This window comes from Canis lupus, chromosome 3 (assembly GCF_011100685.1).
Source record: "Canis lupus familiaris isolate Mischka breed German Shepherd chromosome 3, alternate assembly UU_Cfam_GSD_1.0, whole genome shotgun sequence".
In the NCBI taxonomy this organism is placed as follows: Eukaryota; Metazoa; Chordata; class Mammalia; order Carnivora; family Canidae; genus Canis; species Canis lupus.
The window spans coordinates 7385957-7400985 of record NC_049224.1 but is presented as its reverse complement, the minus strand read 5'-3'; the positions used below and the strand labels follow the sequence as shown (position 1 = coordinate 7400985).

At 36.6% G+C, this 15029-nt stretch overlaps 1 pseudogene; it reads right to left on the bottom strand.

Annotated features, from left to right (window-relative positions):
• Window positions 1-11558, bottom strand: part of LOC111095335 — a 36115-nt pseudogene extending 24557 nt beyond the window's left edge.
• Between the last annotated feature and the right edge of the window lie 3471 nt (window positions 11559-15029).

Sequence of the window (15029 nt, the reverse complement as noted above, 5' to 3'; positions counted from 1 at the left end):
CTTTCCTGCTCTAGTGTTTTTGCATGCGCTGCCTCCCAGGCCTGAAAGATTTTCTTCCCGACCTCTTCAATCTGGCTCCTACTCATCTCTCAAGTTTCATCTTGAAATGTAATTTCTTCTGTCACTCTGGACACTGGAGTGTCATTCTGTCATTCCAGACAGAATTATGTCATTGCTGCTGAACAGTACTTTTTCATGGCTTTTTCTATCACCTAGCTCATATCTTGACACATTAAGGGCATTCAAAGAATGCTTATTGACTGAGGGTTCATTGGATTTCTGAAGTCCCTCAGACTATATTTCTTAAGTATCAATACATCGTTATGTGAGAGTTACTGAGATCTTTGCTGTCTCACCACCTCATCATACTTCATGCCCCAGTGACTGTACAATTCCATCCAAATTAGTATTTAGTTGCAAGTTCAAGAGCTCTTGATCTCCTAATTCATTGCTCTGATCTTCAACACTCACATTCCAAGTCCTTTAATATTTTCCCACTTTCCCCAAGTTCTATCATAAGAGCCAATTGGGAAAGACAGTGCTGGGAAGGAGACGTTGAGCCAAAGAGCTCAGACATTCATCTGGAAATTCCCACGTTTATGGTCCTTTGAGATGAAGCAACAGAACATGTTCATTTCAGTCATCAGATGAAGAAACTGCTTTCTGATGTTTTATGTCCTGATGAAAATGAGTGAGAAAATATGAGGACAGATAGGAATAGATTTCTCAGTCTGTAAATTTACCTAAAAGCTTGATGGCAAGCATTACATCATAGGGTATTTATATCTCTCTGCCGATAAAGAAACTGCAATTTTTCTTCTCATTATTTTATTTTCTAGTTTGAGTTTCTTCCTCTTGCTTAACTCATTGTGCAGTGAGAGTTCCCATGGATCAGCTGGCTGGGTAGCAATCTGGAAACTCGGGTGCCCTATAGCCCATCCCCTGCTGGGTTCTTAATTTGCTGTGTAACCTTGAACATGTCTCTTAATATCTCTGTGTTTACCTATCAGGATCTGTAAAACAGTGGAAAAAAGTCTTAAACTTCAGGCATATTTGTGAGGAAAAACTAGTAAATGTGGTTGAAAAGCACTGTGAAAATATAAAGTCCTAGTCATAAGAAAAAGAGGAAATCAGCCAAACCCTAGAACAACTGAGACTGTCCTTAAATGTACTTAGCTGGTGATGGAGAGATTTAGTTTTGATGTGAGGAAAATTTTCCTGACATTAAGTTGTTAGAATAGGCTATCTCTTTGGCTTATAATATTTCCCTGCTGTTTCACATTTTATTATGTCAATGCCAATCTCTCATCAAAGTATATGTGGAAGCTATAAAATAGAAATTGTCATAACTACAACCAGTTATATGAGACATGGCCAGGTTTCGAGTAAACAGCCTTTGTTAGTGGTCACATTTTATCTATAGTTTAGGTAACAACTAGGTTGATACCAGAAGAATCTGTCAGGTAGGATAATGGCTTTTGGTGGCTTTAGAGTTTACTAGCTTAAAGCTTTGTTTTCTCTGAGAATATTTACTCAATTAAATACCAACCCAGAAGCTGCAAATTGTTGAATTTCAGGTCTTTAAGAACAGGAGAAGAATATCATATCTATTTACTTTTTTTAGGGGTTATAGGAACCCCATCCTTCATTTTCTTCTTATTTCTAAATTTATTATCAGACTTATATAACCTCTTTCTTGAATACATAGTAAAGAGCTGACATCTGATAAAGAATGACCTTCTGGAGGAAAAGATTAAAATAGCTATTTAGGAATTGACATGGACATGAAATATTGTTTAAAGGGATTTTAAAATATTTGCCATTAGAGGTCATATAATGAACTCATAGAAACACATTAGTTTACAGAAATCCAATGTTGTTCTCTTGAATTTTAATATTGAAGTTTATTATATCTACTTTTTTTATAGTTGGAACATCAGGCTCCTGAATGTGTGCATGATCAAAGACCTCACCTTAGAGATCAGTGTTTTTGCAGTGGTACCTGAGCAAGATTAAAATGCTGCTAATAACATCGAAAGTTTTAATTAAATATAAAATCCAATGTAACAATTCTGTGGCATTACCATATGGTTAAGAGAGTGTGCTTTGCATTTTTTAAAGATTGTCCTAGATATGTCAATAAACTGATGGATGTGCACAGTATTTCCATCAATTTATTTGAAGTAAATCTTATGATTCTTACGCAAGAGGCAGGAGCTTGAAGATTGTGAGATCATTTTGGTTTTACTTATGACTTTTAAATTGAAATACTTAGTAGTTTATTTCAAATTTTAGTCCCTAATTGTCACCCTTGATGAAGAAACTTTGAAGAATTTGGAAACATGATTTCAATAAATTAGTCAATTTGCAGTTTTTCCTAATTGAAATCTAAACTGTTAAGCATATAGCTTTTATTTATTTGTTTTTTTAAAGGAGATTTTATTCATTTATTCATGAGAGACTCAGAGAGAGAGGCAGAGACACAGGCAGAAGCAGGCTCCCTGTAGGAACCCGATATGGGACTTGATTCCAGGACCCCAGGATCATGTCCTGAGCCGAAGGCAGGTGCTCAACCACCTGAGCCCCCCAGGTGTCCCTAAACATACAGATTTTAATCGTAGCTACAGTATGTTGCATATGATTGTTTAATTGTTGAAAATATCATGCAGACCTTTTCTTAACATGTATTTCATAAACATCTTTCAGTTTCTGAGCTATGGTCCCATATTAATTGGATATAAAATTATCTATCACTCTAAGCCTTGATGTTTCTTTCTGATACAACCCTTTTCTTTCTGTTTTAGATTTCTGAATTTATAAAAAGCTATGGTAGCAAATGCTTTCCTTTGAATGATGGCATGGTCAAAAAAAAAGTCTAATCAATATCCAATACAACATGTAGCATTAATAACATCTTAGGCTCTTCATGGAGTTTTTTCATGATCAGTGTAGGTGTTTCTTTCTCCAAGAGGAATATACAGTGCTTCCCTTTAACAGCGTAGGTTAAAATGAGAGACCCTTAACGGAATAATGAAAGAAAAGCAGAGCCAAGGAAGGCACAAGCTATATTTTACTTAGAAAACCAGGAACAGAATTTATAGTGCACTCTTTAAATAATATGTTAGTTTGACTCCTGCTGTGCTATATAATTTCATACATTTAATGTGGACTTGGGGACTCATTTATATTTGGACCAAGTTAATCTTACCTGCATCTGTACCAAGTGAAGTTGCTGCAACTTACAGGACAGGCAGGAGAAGCCATAACTTATACATGTCAGTTCTCTGAGATTAGTTGAGTCTTACTCACTTATCACAAAACATTTGCTTGATATAGTGTACAACGCAGCATTCAGTAGGTTAAGATTTCCTCATGTGGCATAAAATTCTACCGGTTGTTAATAATATTAATACTTCTGTAATTCATATGATCGCTAAAATTGGAATTGCATGCTCTATTCACATTCTGCTCACAAATTATGTGCTCTTTCACAATGGAAAGTGAAGAACTGAAGAACAGACAATTGCTTCCTGAAATATACTCAATTGGCTAAAAATAAACAGCTAAATAAGTATCTTGCCTTCAAATTTAGTCTATAGGACAACTCTTTTCCTAAGACCTGTCTTACACATACCTCTCGGTACATCACAGTATTTTTCTTTTTTTCTTCCTTGGTGAGGATTGACTAGTTAATGTTTACAAAGTATTTTGAAGGTGTAAAGTGCTATGCAAAGTGCTAAACCCAATAAAAAGTATTTTATACTGAATCTGAGAGCCGATTTGTGCAGCATGGAGCTTTGCGAGTGAATAGAGCAAAGATGATTAAAATCAACATCATTTGTAATTTAAAATACTGTGAACAACAAAGAAGATCCAACTATGGCTTTCGTTTTGGCAGGCTGCAAATATAGATTGCTGAACAGCGGTAGTCTGTCAATATAAAGCATTTAGCACTTCACTAAGCAGCTTGAGAGTTTTCTACTTCAGGAAGAAAAAATATAGATGAAATCAGATTTGGTGTAACATTATTTTGATGGATTGACTATATCATTATTAAAAAGAAAACTAAAACTCAACAAAATCTAAGAAGAAATAATCTTCACTATAGAACTTATCAGCGTGGTGAATGTTCAGAATGAGACTCTCTCCATGCAGGCTCCCCACTCCATCCTGAATGCGCAGAGGGATGATGACAGAAACCCACTGCACAGGAAAACAAAGCATAGAATTCATAAAGAAAGATTGAGAATAGATACAAGATCGACAGCCACTCATGTGAGAAGTAGATTTGGAATTCAGTTGGGCAGTTTCCACAGTTTCAAAAACACAGGATTTTTATTCAAATAATAGATGTTGATTGAGTCCACAAAATATTCTCAGAACTTTGGGGAACACTTTGATTTATCCTGTTTACGTAATATCAGTCTTAAGAATAATTTGAAATTGCTCATAAGGGGCTTAAAATGAATGGGACACAAATAATAAACTCACAGAAGTAATAGTTGGGGAAGTATGATACAACGCCTATGTAAAATATCTGTATTACAGAAGACAATGTGGAAGTTACATGATTAAGATATTGATTTGATATTTAGGGAATTTGGAGGAAGAGATATTGCATCCATCAGGGGAAATCAAAGAATGCTTTTAATTAAAGTGGTACAGTTTTGCCAATATCTATCCGTTATCTATCTATCTGCCTATTTACCTATCTACTGAATTATTTCTGAGAGAAGAATTTAAGGTAGCAACAGCAATATAAAAAGATTAATTTGGTTCATTTATTCCACTAACATTTATCCTGATTCTTATACTTAAAAACAAAGGTCTTGCATTGAGAAAATGCATTACTTTGTTAATAAATCAAGGCTGTGCATTGATGGTTTATTGATGAGTTTTTTTTTTTTTTGGTCTGTTGTGAAACGTTACTAAGACTAGTGTGTTTGAGAAGAACACACACCTATTTTTTAAAAAGGTGCAACCAGATTCATTCTTATATTTTTACTTAAATTTTGGGCAGATAGGAAATGTCATTATGCTTCAGTCATTCCATTGGTCAATAGACCTTCTCAGCAGTAAAATTGGAGATACAACCTGCCCAAATGTAAAGAGAACTGGAGACTATAATAATGGTAAAACTATATTTTTATTATCATTCTAATCCCTCCTACTTGTGCTTTTATTATTTAACTTAGAATCTTTTAATACCTGGGACGCCCATACGGCTTCTTAATTTTCTGCCATCCATATCCCTGCACTTCCATCACATATCTGTTTCCTTTCTCCTATTAAGAGTTTCCTTTTTTATTTTTTTAAGATTTTATTTATTTATTCAAGACACACACACACACACACACAGAGGGAGAGAGACAGAGACAGAGACACAGGCAGAGGGAGAAGCAGGCTCCATGCAGGGACCCCGATGTGGGACTTGATCCCAGGACTCCAGGATCATACCCTGGGCCAAAGGCAGACACTCAACCACTGAGCCACCCAGGCATCCTTCCTAGTAGAGTTTCTTGTGTATCTGCTTTAATATGCACATTTGATATGCATCACTGAGGAATATTTTAAAAATTTAGAGGTATAAGGATATTTTTAAATTCTCTCATATCTCACCATCCAGAGATATGCTTTTTAAATATTTTGGAGTATGCCTTTCAAATAATTTTTTTATCCCTACACTTTTAAAAGTTTGTATAAGATTATATAAATACATATTTAACCTCATTATCATCAACTTTCCAGAGGTTTCTTCTGGAAGATGGTGGTGGTGTCTTTTCACTCATCCATTATATCCCCCAAAATAGGAAATAGCAGTCTATGTAAATCTACTCTGAGATGGAGAGAACTTAATTTATAAAGCTCTAGATCAAAGTATTGTGTGAACAAGGCTACCATTATTATTTCCCTGAAATATTTGAGTATGAAACATCAGCCAACATTTTTTGAAATCTCATTGTGTGCTGGGAGAGCATTATGCCCTAGAATGAAATGGGATGTATTGGGATGGTAGGAGTATTCCTCTAGCAAGCACAATTCATGCATTCATGGAATAACTATTTCTGTGAATCTCCAATTTTTCATTAAACATTGGGCTTCTTGAGGTTTAAGATAGTTTAGATCACTGGCAACTAGCACAAAATGTGATAAAAAATGGGGTGGTAATGAAGGGGTTCTTGACTTGAATGACAGGGTTATCCTAGGTTACTTTAGGATTACTTGAAATCTATTTTTGAGGAATGATTCTTAAGTTATATGTGAAACACTACCACTAATAAATTAACTATTAATTTTGGTCTTTCCCATATGGCCCGTCCTTACTCTTTAACAGTCAGTGTGCTTCATACATACGGGCTGGTATCACCTTCAGAAACCTTAGGGAGTAAGGACCCTGATTTTCACGAATTTATCTTAAAGTATTCTCCAGTTCATGTCGTGAGCAAGTGGGGAACCACATGTGGAACCAGTTCTGACATGTATAACCATCACGCCAGAATACCGCACAGAGGGCACCAGCTAAAGGGAGGCACCAGGATGAGAAAACAGAGCTTCCAGAACTTGAAATCACCCCTCAATTCAGTTCAAAAGTGATCTGAGAAAGTCCTTAAACTCACTTACAGCTCTCCCCCCACTTCTTTTTGTTTTGGCCAAGAATGCCTGTGCTATGCCAAGCTATGGCCAACATGCCATGCTAGAGGAAATAATGAAGTTCTATTAAAGTACAAGTAAGACATACTGGGAGGTTTCCTTGTACTATGTTTATTTCTGAAGGCTTAATTCTAAGAAGGATATTTTCATATTGGGATTTATCCCACAGAGAGTGAAGAAACTAAAACCCATCTCATTTAAGGGTCATCATAGTAGGATTTTTAAGAGCTAGGAGAAGAAAAAGGAAACAGTGTGAGTATGCTTTTGAAGGAAGGTTATTTGTAGGATGTGGGGTTTGCAGTGGCGTTTGAGGACGTTGACAGGAATGGAATCCTGCTCGAAATATTCCACGTTGGAGTGTGGATTTGCAGAAGTCTGAACGGGAATCAGTTCCATGTGACTATGGAGTTCAGACTTAAGAACAAGGGATGAAAATTCCTGGGAGACCACATCTAACTGGGTATAAGGAAGGAATATCGCTTTAACAATTTGAGCTGTCCTTCCCACCAAGACGGCAGGTAACTGTGCTTTTGAATTTTTTTTTTTTTTTTTTTTTTTTTTTTTTTTTTTTACTAAATGCCTGGCAATGTGCCTGACTTACAGTCAACTTCAGTGTAGGTGTACTCACTACATGAATGGGTGTTCAAAAACGATATAAAGAGCTAAATGAGGAGATTATGGAGTTCTATTCATGTGAGGTTCACAAACAGTCTTTGACAGGGACTCTCTAGTCTACTGTGGTTCCTTGAGAGCCTGGAATGAGGAAGGCCTGGCATCAGGCAAAGTGCAGAGGCTGTGCTGGGAAGACCTGGTGGCCAGGTCAGAGTGGAGCTGCGCGTTGGACGTGAGCTATGGATTCCTGCGTGGAGCCCAGATGAGTCCCAGCGCTTGGGGTGGGGCTGAGGCTGCAGATCTGCTCTAAGAGGTTCCAGCTGCCAGGGAATAGGCAGGCCATTTACATGAGTAAGTCTTAGACAACTTTGCTATAAAAGATTTTAGCATTTTGATGAGTTAAGATTACTTGAACACTTGGAAAAATAAAATTGCAGATCTTTTCATAAACTGTTAGTAATTACTAAAAGAAATCATTTCCAGAAATAGTATGTTCAAATCAGGGGTTCTCAAATGTGACAGCATAACTCCCAACTGAGAGCATTAATTCTGATTTAGGAGTGGGATGAAATTATTTCTAAGTTAACTTTTCCCTTTTAAGAGAAATTAATCAGCCCCCTCTTCTTCTCTTTCCCCAACCAATAGAATAGAATTATACAGTTTTTTTTTTTTTTTTTTTTTTTTTGTTGTTGTTGTTTTTTTTTTAAGTTTGGGCATTCTCTGATATATGGAAATGTTTCTTTTTTTTCACTTGTATTTATGAACGTCAGTGAAATATTCAGTTTAAAAATGAAAGTTTAATTAGCTTTTGTTTACATTATGGTAAATAATAGACTGTTCATTTTAATTAGACCTAATCATCTAGTAGTTCCTCCACCATCCCCAGGAGGCTAGTAATCTGTTTTTAACTATTTTAAAGTGAGAGAAAAATTCTGTCCATTCCAAATATCAATTCTTCTGCCCTTTGTATTAATAAGAACCCCAAATTTTAGCTGACTACCTTGCTGTCCAGCACACAAGCTATATTTCCTTTGAAATGGTTGTGACCTTCTGAGTAAATTTTGACCAATGGAAACTCAGTGTTATCTGCAACTTTCAGGAAGTATCCTCAAAAGAAATGAGGCTTCCCTTCTGATTCTATTTCGTTATTCCTGGGATGTAGACATGATGACCAGAGCATAAGCAGCCGTCTTGTGAAATGAGGCAGCAGAGTGAGGATGGTAAAGTAGCAGGAAGCTGCAAAACAGCTCTGGGCTGCCTAAATCTAGTACTCAATGAAAATAAATGTTGACCTTGTTTGTACTTTTTTGTTTGTGGTGTTATTGTTTTTGCTGCATGTTGCTGAACTTACCTACTGCAGAAGATTTAACTATCAAGGGCATACACACACACACACACACACACACACACACACACACTTTCACATTTGTGTAACACTGTTGTCATTGATTTGCATTGTAGCTGCTCAGTAACCTTTACAGTTGTGACAGTGATTAAAGTTTACCAAACACCTTTGGCAATGTGAACTGTCACAGATTGACACCAGTGACTGATGTATTTCTAGACTTTGCCTTCTGGGAAAGAGGAAAGCTGCCCTTGAATCTTCCTCCAAACATAGTATTTTCTAAGTTGTTGAAATCTGTGTTTGGAAAAATAAATCATACATGGGAACAAAACTTTTGAAGAAAATAATAATGTTTTTAATTAAATAAAATATAGTCTAGGCATGTTGAAGTCTACAATAATATAAACATGTTTATGATAAATACTATTTTATTTAAAAGCACTGCAGCTTAGGCTGCTCGTTAAAATGATGTGCAGTAAGTAGTGTCGGGTGGATTGAATCCCAAATTTTCCCTTCTCCTTATGGTCTGGTACCTTTTTATCCCATGGGCTTGCTCTTTAGCACAAACTTGACTGCAATTAATTAACTGAAATCTTGCTGAATTCCATTCATGGAAGCTAGAGCCAAAGGCTCCCTCCTTGCCTGTGGGTGCTAGGGGCATTGTGCTGATATTTTGATTCGAGGTCATGTTCATTCCTCTATTCATGCTGTTCACAATGTGGCTGCTAAATGTACACCTATATTAAGAATTCCCGCTGTTAGCATAGGTATACCAAATGGAGTCCAAATCATACATAAATGCTCTACAGGGAAATTGGGCAAAGTCTGTGAAACTTTTTTTTTTTTTTTAAGTCCTAGGAATGTTTTAAGAACATCTTTAGTAAAGCAACTAAATTACATTTCTATTTAAATCTTGTTTTAGGGATCCCTGGGTGGCGCAGCGGTTTGGCGCCTGCCTTTGGCCCAGGGCGCGATTCTGGAGACCCGGGATCGAATCCCACATCGGGCTCCCGGTGCATGGAGCCTGCTTCTCCCTCTGCCTGTGTCTCTGCCTCTCTCTCTCTCTGTAACTATCATAAATAAATAAAAATTTAAAAATATTAAAAAAATAAATAAATAAATCTTGTTTTAAACAATAGTTCATCTGAGGCAAGAGGATTATGTAAAGATTTTTGTGACTTTAAGAAGATCTTTAAGAAAATAATCGAAAAAACACTTTACACCAGAAGCAATTCTAGCTAATTGTTTTTAAAACCCACGTTTTAAAAGTAGCCTCTACAAGATTTGCATTGCAGAAAAGATTTACAATTCATCAATGTGCAAAACTTACTAATAAATGTTTTGCTTCCATGTGTACATAATACCAGACTGTCCTTTTCTTATTTTAAAGATGTTATTTACTTATTCATGAGAAACACAGAGAGAGGCAGAGACATAGGCAGATGGGGGACTCGATTCCAGGATCCTGGGATCATGACCTGAGCCAAAGGCAGATGCTCAACCACTGAGCCACCCAGGTGCCCCCCACACTGTCCTTATATACATTCATCTACACAAATGGGCCATATAACAGAGAAAGGAAGATTTGTTTGTAATTTCATTTTAGCTAATTCTGATGTGGGTCTAGGGAGCATAATTCAAAGAAACTGACTTATCTTGTCACAAATACAGGGACGTCTTATGTCATCATATATATATGTGTGTGTGTGCGTGTGTGTGTGTGTGTATGTTATTCACTTATTCTCATTCTTATTCTCATTCTCATTCTTTTAACTTGTCTACTATAATATATCTAGATAAATGTGCATATGTCATAAGTGCGCAGCTCGATGGATTTTCACAAACTCAGAATACCCAGGTAACTAGGACTTAAGTTAAGTAAAAGAAAATTTCCAACTTCCCAGATGCCTACTCTTGTTTCCTTCCAGTCCCAGCTCATCACAAGGATAAGCACTATCCTAGTGTCTAATAACATAGATGAGTTTTGTTTTGGAGTATTTTTTATTTGGATTTTTCTCAGTTTTGAAAAGTGAGGAGTAAAATAATTTTCATTCAGGTGAAGAACATACAAGAATTTTTAATTCAGCTTAGCAAATGTTTATACATATTACATACTCATGTCACCATTCTTCAGGTCAAGATTCAGATTCCTGTCATGCAAGAAGGTTTCTTCCTGCCCCTTTCCTGTCCATATTCATCTCCTCCCCAGAGATAACCACCACTCTTACTCTTAATTATTTATACAGTGAGCATTTATTGTGCTAACTGCTGTGCTACCTGCTAGAAATGAACAACGTGTCCCTGCCTCCAAGAAAATTACTGTAGAGAACCTAGATCTATAAGCAGGAAATTTCAATATTTTGAGTTAGGGGCAATGAATCTGGGTAAGACGAGAGTTCCCTGGGAACTCCTAGGAAGAGCTGCTAAATCCAGCTTAGACACTCGGTAAGGCATCCCAGTGGAAGAGTCTACCTATGCCAGACATAAAAGCTGGGGGGGAATTAGCCAGGTAGGAGAACTACAGACCAAGCTATTCTACTGAATCCTAGAGGCCAGAAATCAAATGGCCTGAAAAATTCAAGAGGACTGGATCTTAAAATGTAAGGTGTAGAGACAGAAAATTAACTGCAATGATAGAGACCAGGCCACATAAGAAATTTGGGCTTTGTCCCGAGTTTGGGGCAGATTGGAATTGCAGGAAGTCCACTGGCTGTGGTTTAGAGACTGAACTGAGAAGAATAAGAATGGACTTAGGGGATTCAATCTTGAAGAAAGGAGATTGTCTCAGTATTCAAAGTGATAGTAGAACAAGAAACAGGAATAATGAGAACTCTGCCTACCGTTATAGCCCACATTGACCAAGCCATTAACCTCAGGCGCAGCCTCAGGCTTTCATAACCTACCATTTGTGGATCTTCAGCACAACAGGGGCAGATATTACCAAGTCCATTTTATCGAGGACAAAACTGAGGCCCATAGCTGAGCAACATGCCTAAAATCACACTGGAGCCAAGATTCAAACTCACAGAGTCTAACTGTAGGGCTCGCCTTCTTTAGTCCTCTGGGTAGAGCTTCTCTGTTAACACCGTTGATTCTGCGTTGGCCAGGGTCTTCAGTTTACCTGCACTGTGAGCTTGGAGGACTTTTCGTAGCCCATCTACTCCCATCTCCACTCCCACATGTACAAAATGTTCTTTCCTGTGATCTAAGGTGTTATCATAATAAAACTCTCTGACAATTTTCTGATTATTCAGTTTACTAATTAGCTTGCTGACCTAAGCATATCATTAAAGATTTCTCGTCTTCTTTACAACAAACAAGTACAACAAAATAAACCTTGTTCTTATCCTGTGTTGTTCTGCTTGCCATCTGAACCCAGGACCCCAGATCCTCCGAAATTCTGAAGTAATCTATGGCTACACTCATTTTTCTCACTCCAAACCCCAGTATAAGTCAAACTCCACCTGAAATTCTTGCTTTTCCCTGTGCTGCCCTGTTCTCTCTCACACTTGTTTTTCCCATCTTGAAGGCTCTCTTCCTCTCTGTTGAAATCCAAGGCACTGTTCAGGGCCCAGCTCTGGGAAGCAAGCTTCTTTAACCCCTCACACCTGTCCCTTAGACTTCATTTAGGCTCCCTCCTCTACTAAACCACTGTATTTCCATAGTACAGTACTTTGTTTATACCTTTATAGCACTCAGAATTCTGTTTGGTGCCCCTTCTAGGAAATTAGGAAGGACCGCTTGCCTGCTAAAGTGATCTCACCATCTGGCTCCTATTGCCTCAAGTTTTACAATTAAAACCAGAAGCGGATTTGCTGTGAAGCTAACAAAGTTTCAGCTTCAGTGCCCCTCACTGAACAGGCCCCTGTGAGTTGAGGAATGTTCTAGTGGAGAATGGAGACAGGTTGCTATCAGGAAGCATGTATATGTAATCACATTTGTGAATTTTCTAAAGAGATCTAAAAATTGGCATTCGTTTCTTATTCTAAAAGCCGTGATCACTTTCATACCTGCTTTTGCATGTGTAATTTTATACTCTTTTCCATAGAGAGCACTACAAGTTATACAAACTTCAGGTTTCCCAAAATCTGGATCCATCCCTAATTATCACATTATTCCACTGACTTAAGTCAGAGTAATGCCTTGCCTGGTTTCATATGCCAACATATTCCATTTTTATTGCTGGGGTTGCTAGCCATCTTTCAGATAAACACCAGGCCTGATTAGAAATCGGTCCTATTTCCAGACAAAGCTTGAAAGCAGTAACTCAGTCTATCTGCAAAGGTCAGCGGTGTTTGGATCCTTTTCTGATCTTGTAGTCAGGTTCTAGGAACCTTGTACCTTTTCTCTTGTTTGTTGTCATTGCCTGGCCTATTCTGATGACTAAGTCACTTTCTTGTTTCCCTGAGTCCTTGCCTGGAATATTTATTAGGGAATATAATCCCAGAGCTGTAGAAAAGGACATACTGCTTAAGAAGAGCTTCGTCCAAGCCTCTAGAAAGACTAGACACTGGATTATTTTAACACACAGGATAACAGCAAAACAATGACAATGGCAACAAAAAGGCGGTATTGCAAGAATGAGGAGTAGCTTGTGTGGAATCAACAAGGTGGAAATGAAGGGCAAGAAGGGAGCTGACTTGCTAAGAGAGGGGTAGAAATGATGAGGTAGGAAATGGTTTGTCAGAAAAGGCACTGGGACACCAGAGGGCCTTGGTAGCTAAGAATGAGAATGACCCTTTATCACGACTTGGCTTGACAGCCTCGGAGAATATTTCTGATTTTTCTTCCATAAGTAAACCCCTGGATATGCTTTGAGATATTGAGACATATTAAAAAATTAGCATCTGTTTATAGATTATGGAGATATATAGGATTCAAAGTATATTGATAGTATGTGAACAAAATTATCTGTAAATTTCTTTCTTTTGGTTAAAGTTACAATTTATTGCTTTTTTTTCTTTTTCTCCCTCTGCCAGTTGTTCTGCATGAAGCACTTTAGTTATTTTTTCATTTGTGGAAACCAAAACTATTGCTGTTAAAAAATCTTTGGAGAAAAGGATATAAAACTAGACACAAAAAATGGACTCAAAGACCATATACCAATTTATTTATGATTATCTTTAGGTGGTTGAAATATGTGGGTTTTAAAAACATTCCATTATTATTATTATTTTACCTTGTGTCATTTGATTTATCCATGTTTTCATATTTTGGTATGTATTATTTTTGAATTAGGAGGATGAATAACAGGATAAAAGGAAAATATGGTAAGAAATACTCTGAAATATTAAGAATCCTTAAGTGCTACTATGTGAGAAGATTTCCTTATTTTGACATTTTCTTTTCAACAATTTCTATAATGGAAACTGTGAGCATTTCAATTTTATCTACAATAAACAACATATTAATATCTATTGTATATACTATTTTTGTGTATAACTATTTCTAGAACAACCATCTTTTCAGAAAGCTATATTACTTTGTTATCAGATATTCTAAATAAATAACTTGCGTATTTCCTATTACGCATATCTCCTTGATAATCTATTTTGAATGTCTCATAATTTTTTTGAAGTATTGGATGAATTCGTTGCAGAATGTAGTAAGCATAAAGTTAACATGAGCTAAGAATTAAATAGTTATGAATTTCTTCTGCAATAGTATCTCAAACCTCTTTCATTTTAATAGTGGCAATGTGGAAATAAATGGAAATATTTACAAGACTGATTCCATTGGTAACTGCTCTAACAAGTGATTAAGTAGAAAACCATAGTCTGTAGTTACTAAATGATAGTTTGATTGTCTTCAGAATAATTATTCATCTTGGTTGGCTACTCTAGTAGAATTTTATTTAAGACTCTAAGACTTGCATTAGAAGGCAGATGTGACTTAGTCTTGCTTTAAATTCTTGTTAACATAGTACACAAAGAAAGGACAACTAGTCAAAGAACCAAAATGTACACATCTTAATCCTGAAAGTGCTATCACTTCAAAGTGAATTACAGCACTCTATGGAAAAGGCCTGCATTGTTATTTAAGTTCATCCATTCATTTCAACAGGATTAAAATAAATGATGCCCTTACCTTACATAGCATTGAAATTCCTGGTGATAAACGGAAAGGGTGAACTTCAAAAGTGAAATGTGCACGATTTAAGATTTGATGGAGGGATTTACTTCTCAAATTGTCATTGCCATTGATTGGATTTACTAATCAATGAGCAAGAATTGACTGAAATGAGAAGCTGTGCCTAAAACTGGTAAATCTATATTTCATATTTTACTTTTGCCTTTTGAAAGACAGGGCAATTTTGATCAGTGGTGGAGATAACATTATGTATGAACCTCCAAAACTTGTATCTTGGATCCTTACCCAAAACCACCTCAAAGGACATCTGAATTTTTTTGAAATCTATTTA